Raw genomic sequence first — 8,705 nt, forward strand, 5'->3', positions numbered from 1 at the left:
CAATTCATTATAAATAAAGGGTGGGCCCCACCTGTGGCATGAAATATCCATCTTGGAGCAAGGGGAACCTTTACAAATAACATTTACTTATGTTTAAGAAAAATACTTTGAAATTGAGAAAAAACCCCAAGCCACTTTCAGTTTTATAGTATTTTCGATTCTTTTCACAAAGGGAGGTAAAACTAAAACCAAACATTTACTGGGTGCTGGAAGACCAAATCAAGCACATATGATGTGTTTCAACAGCAGCCCAGTGAAATAATCAATAACCTCCAATTCAGGTTATTGACTTTTGCACACCCTTGCAGGCATGAGGCTCCAGACGAAGGCATCAGAATCACCAAATTGTTCAATTTGCTCTCCTTCAGATATTTCACACTGACATTTTTTATGATGGTGTGTGGGAGCTTGTTCGAGAGAAGCTCTTGAAAGTCAAAGTGGACTTTTAACTCCCCAGATTCCTTCTTTTGGTTCATTTTGGGATCTAGGGCTGCTTTGTGCAAAGACAGAAAGAAATAGGAAATATTCCCCTTGCCTCTGTTTTGTCCTCTCTTACAATTTAAAGGGACTTCAGGAAGAAAACCACCTTCTGCTGCTCCCTCTGTTTAATCACATCAAAATTACAAGAGATTACACATCTATAAACTGCATTAAAATGGGGAAAAAGGTGCCTTTGTGTGCCCCACATTTGCTCCCCCAAAACCCCATCCTGTCTTTTCACGAGACTGTTTGAATAACAAAATTCTGCACTCTCTAACAGCCACAATAACAAGTTGTTTGGACCACTGTGAACCAGCAAGAGCTTGTTAAGTCCCAGAGAATGTTTGCAGCTATTTTAGCACGGGTGTGATTTGTTATGACATGGCAGAACTCCATCATTTCGCCAGGTTTAATGGGTAATGGATGTGTCTGAGCACAGACTTCTTGCAAGGCCACAAGGAGCTTTCAGCAATAACCCTTGAGGATGAATTGGGCAAACTCATCTTGCAACATCTCCAAATCTGCAGAGAAAATGATGTGAACTATGGCAAATCACCGGGATTCGGGGACAGTGCACCAGACTAGAAGATTAAAGTTCTGCTCCAGCTCCCTCAAGACACAGTTAGGTCAGTGCTTGGCCCTGTTCCTTTGCCAAGGATTTAGATGATGAGCTTTCCAGGGCAGGGGCTGATGTAAAACGAGAATCAGCTCTTGTTTAAGTCCTCTCTGTATTCATTTCATGAGAATAAAGATAAGAATTTAAAAAAAAAAAAAAAAAAAAAAAGATCAGATTCAAGAATGCCAGCTCTTTTCACCCTGGTTCAACAGATGCATTTAAGTAAGGAAATTTAAGATATAACAATCTATTTCCTTGTACTACTCCTTGTTGTTTGAGAAGCACCTCGCTGGGGTTTTTCCCCTCTTCAGAGAGGGAAGCCTTGAGCATTTGAAAATCGTGTCCTGAGCTCATGTGCCTGGTTTTGCACGAGGCCCTGACAGCCACCCATACTTATAATCATATATATAATCAAATATAATCCTTACAGAACATGCAGAGGGCTGAAAATGCACCGATCTCCAGTGCAACACAGAAAACATGCAGGAAATCAGCTGGGCCCAATAACACTGAGGAAGAAACTTTTACGAGCTCCATTCAACAGATCAACCCCGTGTGGTGCAAATGGGGAGGATTTCTTTTAATGATCATCAAATCAGAGCTGTCAAATTGACTGTGAGGGAAGGAGGGAGAGCAGTACATGTAAATGGTTCTGGCTGCAGGTTGGGACCCACATTTGCTCCTCATCCTCCACGTCTGGAGGGATCCAAACCCTCCTGCTCCCAGGAGATGCCAAGCCTGCCATTTGTGTTGGAAGGTCTCCAGTGCTCACTTTGAGCTTCCTTGGAGTTTGTTTCTGACTAGCAGGGGAAAAAAAAAAAAAAAAAAAGACAGTTTAACATTAATCAGCTACCACCAGTTTTGCTGGAAACTGTTGAAAACGTTTAACAGCTTGTCCTCGGGAGGAGGTGCCACAATGAGCACATCAAGTGTTTTCTCTAAGTTACTCTTCTTCAAGTCAGGCTGAAAAATGAACCCTGGGTATAAAGTGAGTTTAGAGACAGACAGAAGGTTTTAGGAGACACAAAACTCTGTGGCCCAGGAAATCAGTCCAGGAAGAGATGACAGAATCATAGAATGGGTTGGGTCAGAAGGGACCTGAAGACCATCCAGTTCCATCCTCCTTGCCATGGGCAGGGACACCTTCCACCAGCCCAGGCTGCTCCAACCTGGCCTTGGACACTCCCAGGGCTGGGGCAGCCACAGCTTCTCTGGGCAACCTGTGCCAGGGCCTGCCCACCCTCCTAGGGAAGGATTCCCTCCCATATCCCACCTAACCCTGCCCTCTGGCAGTGGGAAGCCATTTCCCTTGTCCTATTTCTCCAGGCTCTTCTGAACAGTCTCTCTCCATCTCTCTTGTGGGCTCCCTGTGAGGGAGGACAACACTGGCATTGACTGGGACTGGGGCTCACACGTGACTCCAACAAAGCCCAGAGCGAGGCAGGGGTAGAGATCTGTCCCTTCCTCTGCCCCAGGATTCCATCCCTGCTCTCCCTTCCTCCTTAATGAACAGTCACTCAGAACAGACCAATGGTCACATCACAACTCGTCCCTGGATCCAAAATCTGTCCCTTTCCCTCCTCCAGCTCCACACTCCACCAGGCTGCAGTGCTCTGCTCATCGGTGCCATCGTGGCACAAACCTGCCAGGCACGTAGAACTTAATGACCTAATCCTCCCTCTTTCACAAAGACCAGATTAGCTTTAAGTTAAATACTCTTGTTCCTTAAATTTCCTCCTTGTCAGGATGCCATGGGAAGCTCTTAATCTTAGGAAAAAAGAGCCTGAGGACATTCTGATGCTTCTGCATGAAGACAGAAAGCAGTCCACAGTGCCAAGATAAAGCTGAGGTATTAAACTAATCCCCCAGACCTGGGGTGTGCAGGCAGGAGGGGTGGCTGCTGCTCATCGATCGCCAGGGCTGCAATCAGGATCCTGCCGGGAGCATCCCGCGCTCCATGAACAGCACACCCAGCACACCAGGGCTGTGAGGCACTTGTGCAACTTCTCAGCTGCAAAGAAATCCAATAAACCTGTGAATTAGCCCCAGAAGCCCAGGGGCTGATGAATCCAGCCAGCCTGCCCACACTTGCCACAGTCCTTTGCCGGCAGGGCCAGCGGAGCAGCTCCACGGAGGGGATGCTGTGCAGGGAGAGGAGGAGCACCCCAAACCACCCCTCTGCTCCACAGCAACCAAACCTGCAAGTGCCCTCCAGCTGGATGGCTGGAAAGATGAATTTTCCCTTGCCAGGAGTGACACCAAAGGGTGTCTGGACTGGCAGTACCTGACACACCAGGAGCTCCTGCAGCCAAGATTCCACCTCTCACCAGGCTGCTTGGATTGGAGCCTGGTCTTAGACAACAGAAAGGAAAAATCTTCCTAAACTTGAAATAAAACAGCAGAGCCTTTGCCCCCAGGGAAAGACTATAGCACATTTATGAAGCAACTAATCTTCTTTTCACTCTTCCCATACACAGGCTTCGAGAGGCCACGGGCATTTTATTTAACACCATGAACCCGACTGTGGCACCTCCAGCTTGGATCCCCACTGCTCACTGCTCCACACAGCCAGCAACACACTGCAAGGGATCCAATTCCTGTACAGCTTCCCTGGGGCAGCACAGCCTTCCAGAGATCAGGGCAACCAGGGGGATCTGCCTGAGGAGGCAAGTTCACATCACTCACTGCCCAGCAAACTGTCTCTGTATCAGCTAAAGACAACTCAAAGGCAAGTCTGCAGAAGCAGGTTAAACATCACTGTATGATATCAAGCACTGGCTTCTACAATTTCATATTTTTAAGATCAGATAAAAAAGGAAAGAAAGGGTTTTTTTCCCTGCACATCTCTTTATAGACTTTCCAACAGCTTACACACAAAGCATTTAGACACTTTAATTTCCACTCCAATATGAATACTCTAACCCCAAATGAAACCTATTAAAAATTAAATTCTTATATTAAGTTTAAGATGCGTCTCTTTTCTCCCCAGGTCCCATTAAACACTCTCCCTACACACAGTTTAGAAGACAGAAGAGATCCTAGAGAATATTTACAAAGAGAACAAAACCCCCTGAGGGTTTTTATGTTACTACAACATTAATCTATTTTAATCACACAACAGATTAAAACCAAACAACATTAAATGGTTCTGCAAAGTACCCAGTGAAAGTCTATCTTTGTTGCACAAAAAAAAAAAACCTCAGGAAAAAATTAAAGTGCTTGGAAACAGCGTTATTATGTTGTTCCACAGAGACAGAGCACAGCAAAATCCAGACTGGGCCACAGAGCCCCTGGTGGGAAGAAGATGACAGAATCATGGAATACCAGACTGGTTTGGGTTGGAAGGGACCTGAAAGGTCCATCTTGTTCACCCACCTGCCATGGGCAGGGACACCTTCCACCAACCCAGGCTGCTCCAACCCAGCCTTGGACACTCCCAGGGATGGGGCAGCCACAGCTTCTCTGGACAAACCATTCTAGGGTTCTGTGATTACTTCAGCAATTGCTTCTGTCAGAAATCTTGGTAACTATGACATCTCTATTTCCCTCACACCCTGTCCCAGGCCCTCCAGCCTGTTCTCACACAGTGCCCTTTGCTGTGTGAGCACCTCCTGTGCCCACCCCCAAACCCCAACCTCAGCTCTGTTTTGGGGGGATGGAGCCCAAGGAGCAGAGCCTGTTCCTCAGAAGTTGCCTTGAGCAGCTGCTGTGAACAACAGCCCTGCTTTCCATCCCAAGCTCTAAGATTTAATTCAGCCTTTAATTATTTACACCTTTTTTAACAGTTTCAGTGCAGTGAATGAAAATATCTGTTGAGCTGACCACAGGTCATTGCCCTGAATAACCCCAGCTAATTTAGAGGCTGGGGCTGCTGATGAGCAGTTCATTCTTCCAGTAGCCCCCATCTCAGAGCTGCTAACACAGAATCTCCTCTGCTGCTGCTGCAGCTGCTCAGTGGCCTGGTTATCTCACTCTGATGCTCAAGGTTGTTTTTTCTCATCCTGAATAACCCAAATAACTGCACTCCTGTAATTGAGTTTGCCATCTCACTGCCCAACAGACTCCTGATGAAGAACTGCAGCATTCTCCAGGATGGGTTTTGCTGCGTCCCAGATCAGATCCATTCACTGCTGCAAAGCTGAGCCTTTCCAGGAGTCACAAGCCAGTGTGTTCCACCACAGTTTTACAACCACCTTTGCCCAGCAGACATTGTAAACGAGCAGTTACACTGGAGCTTGAAACTATCTAAAGAAACTACAAAGAAAAAAAAACCTGCTCTTGTTCAAAGCTGTTAGATTTACTGAAACGAGTGGAAGCATTTCACAGGGATGCTTGGATAATATGGGGTGCTCTAGGCAGCCCTTTTATCTCAACATGTACCAACTGAGCTGCCAAAGCAAACCAAAACCTTCAAGGGAACGATTTGTGTGATTACTCCAGATTTACCAGGAGATAGAGGTGGGAGTAGCTGCGGTGAAGTTGTTTCTGGCAGCATCACTACTGCTCTGGAGGGGAAAAATCCAGGGGATTCTGCACAACAGTTGCATTAAAATCTTCCACTTTGTTTACTCAGTGGATTTACTACCAACGTGGTGCAATCCCTGACAGGATTTGATTACTTCATCTCAACATTCTTTCTTCCCAAACCAGCTGCTGCAACGGATAATCCATATTCAACCATGGAGGACAAAGAGGAAGAATGAACAAACTTGATCCCCTTCTTGTACTGTTTGGGTCTCTCTTTCTAGGCTGAGAGCCAGTGAAGGAGGGCTGCTGACCTCCTTTGAGGTAAATAGTCTCCTCCATCTTGTAGGTTCCCTTCAGGAGGAGTCAGAAAACTTTCTAGCATTTCCAGTCTCAAGTAAAAAGCCCCCCACAAGTCAATGCCCCCTCTCCCAGGAACCTGCTTTAAAAACCATGGCATGTATATCCAGGGTTTTCTTTATTTGCATTGCAATTTTTAGCCTCATGAAAGGGAATGCCTTTCACATAATGATATTACTTAAGGATCTAAGATAACAACAACAACAAAAAAAAAAAGATGATGGGGCTTGTGATAAAATCATGAAAGGCAGAAATGCTGCACCTTATTACCACTCCATGGTAATTCAGCTTCTCTTGGTAGTGGTAAGGGCCTCTCTAAGAGCAGACAAAAGCCTGTTGTTGAGCTCTGCTAATGATGCAGAAGATGTAACTGTAATGCAGCTGAGGTGCCAGCTCCTTCCAGGGCCACACACTTGGCAGGTAACATCATCCTCTGCACTTTACAGGTTTTCACAGTAAAAAGTCACTTTTCAAAATCACATGAAATCATATTTTGAACGAACTTTAAGCTGCCTAAGTGACCATAAACTCGGGGAAGGAAGAAATAATGTGCCTGTGCCATGGTGAATGGATGGTGTAAATGCACCTCAGATGTTGGGTAAGTGCAGCCATTCAGTGGGTGAATCACTGCAGGGTTTTTCTGCCTCAGACTGCAGGCACTGTACCCACACTGGGTTTGGAACCAACTGCTACAGCTAGAAGACATGAGCTTTAAAAGATAACAGCAAATCCTTAAGGACAATAAATGCTCAGCTTCATGCTTATCCAAGCTCCTGGAGTGCTTCCTCTGAGCCACGGAATCATCAAGGTTGGAAAAGACCCCAAAGATCGTTGAGTCCGACCATTAAAAAATAAAAAGTGACTTTCAAAACACGCCCTGACATCCCCTCTCTGCCACCACGGTGTGAGAACAGGGTCTGAATCACTCAAAATGTCAGACTATCCACCCCGTGGGTTGTACAGCTCCAGAGGATCCCCTGGCACTACGGGTGAGGGGGTGTGCATTAAATACTGACCCAAAAGGAAAAGCACCACTGCAGCATCAGCAGAAGAGTGAGATCTCAGCAGCTCTCACACCCAAAGGGTTTCAGGCGAAGTGTGAAGAAACTTCTTAATATTTCTACTCCCAAAATAATCCTGGGTATCTGTCCTAGAACTCCAATTTTGGATATAAGGAATGATAACAGCTTGCTCAAGTAAAAACTATTCATAAAGGAGTATTTCACCTAAATAAGGGTAATGATTTGTTATTATTGGTTGCATGATCTGATACACAAGAAACACAGCAGAGAAAATCAGAGTAAGAAAAGAATGCTTTCTCCATCTGTGCTGTTTTCTTGAAATTAAATCTTCCAGGGATTCTTCTGTAGCCTGATGCCAGCCCTTTCCCACACCAGTCTGCAGTCAGGAATCACTAAGCCTGGGAGTTTGGGCTGGTCTATCATGTCCAGCCTCCTCTCTGCTAAACAGCTCTTGTCCCACAAAAATAAATAAAATTACTCACTAAATGGATTTTGTTTTTAAAAAGAAGAACACATTGACTTTTAGATTTTAAATTCCAATATAGCCAATTAAATTAAAACAAAGTATGCACTGCCAAATGTTTTTGTTAATAAGACTAAATCACTCCAGAAATCGAACATCAGTTAATCTCCCAGCTAAGAATATCACGTAGAGAAGACCAGAGGATCTGCCAGTAATCTTAAAATGAAGCCTGATAAGGCAAAAAAAATAATTCACAGCAGCTTGTGATCACTTAATGTTCTCATTGCTGGTTAATCCATCCAGCATCAAGGGGTGCTCACTGATCCAGGGTCACAGGGCTTTTCCAAAATAATCCCCAGGAAGAAATAGTCCAAAAGGGTTATATTTAACACCGTATCACTTTCAGGCTAAAAAAGTGCTTTCAGCTACTTAATCCCTTTCTGAAAGAGGTGGCCTCGTGTTTGGTAATCAGTGACTGCTTCTGTTGTGTTGTTGCCATAACAGATGAGAGGAGCTTTGAGCGCTGCCCTTTCTCCCCTGCCCTGACACATCTCAGGTTGTTAATCCTGCCCCGGAGCCGACTCGGCCCATCTTTCATCTCCCCTCGGGGGAGCAGCCGGGGCTCCTGGGGGAGATGGGTCATGGAGAGCTCTGCTTTGGGATGGGGCTGGCACAGGGAAAAGGGGATGGTTGGGTTTGGGATCCCCACAGGTGGTGCATAGTCCTGGCCACGTGGCTGAAGATGCAGCACAGAATCCCTTCTCCCAGCTCTGTGGACAGCTCAGCCTCTGCCATGATAAAGGCTCTGGGTCAGAGCAGCAGAGACACTGCTGTGGAACGAGAGGGAAATGAGAAAAATCGAGAATGTGGACCAGTTATGAGCCTTAAAAACACCCTCCTGGACTAGGAGTAGGAGGAGGATTAAGCTCTGTGAGCCAGCAGTGCCCTGGCAGCCAGGAGGGACATCCCTGTCCTGGGGGCAGCAGGGAGGGGATTGTCCCGCTCTGCTCTGCCCTGGGGCGGCCTCACCTCAACATTGGGGCAGTTTGGGGGGACACAATGGAAGGGAGAGATTGAGCCATTGGAGAGTGTCCAAAGGAGGCCACGAGGATGGGGAAGGGCCTGGATTTGAAGGCGTGTAAGGACACTGAGGGCACTTGGTGTGTTCAGCTGGAGCAGAGGAGACTGAGGGGAGACCTCCCTGCAGTTCCAACTGCCTGGGCAGGGGCAGAGGAGGGGCAGGACTGAGCTCTGCTCTGGGGGGAGCAGGGACAGCCCCCAGGGAATGGCTGGAGCTGTG

At 46.5% G+C, this 8,705-nt stretch overlaps 2 long non-coding RNA genes across 2 annotated transcripts in view; one reads left to right on the plus strand and one right to left on the minus strand.

Moving 5' to 3' along the window:
- Window positions 1–8,705, minus strand: part of LOC114068241 — a 47,157-nt gene that overhangs the window by 13,382 nt on the left and 25,070 nt on the right. The gene's annotated exons all lie outside the window — the stretch shown is intronic.
- LOC114068242 lies at window positions 1,997–4,024 on the plus strand. Its single transcript, XR_003573534.1, has 3 exons — window positions 1,997–2,084; window positions 2,842–2,945; window positions 3,574–4,024. It is a non-coding gene; the product is annotated as an uncharacterized LOC114068242 (long non-coding RNA).

This window comes from Empidonax traillii, unplaced genomic scaffold (assembly GCF_003031625.1).
Source record: "Empidonax traillii isolate 1590-97213 ecotype Southwest subspecies unplaced genomic scaffold, ASM303162v1 scaffold1018:size752740, whole genome shotgun sequence".
NCBI classification, from domain to species: domain Eukaryota; kingdom Metazoa; phylum Chordata; class Aves; order Passeriformes; family Tyrannidae; genus Empidonax; species Empidonax traillii.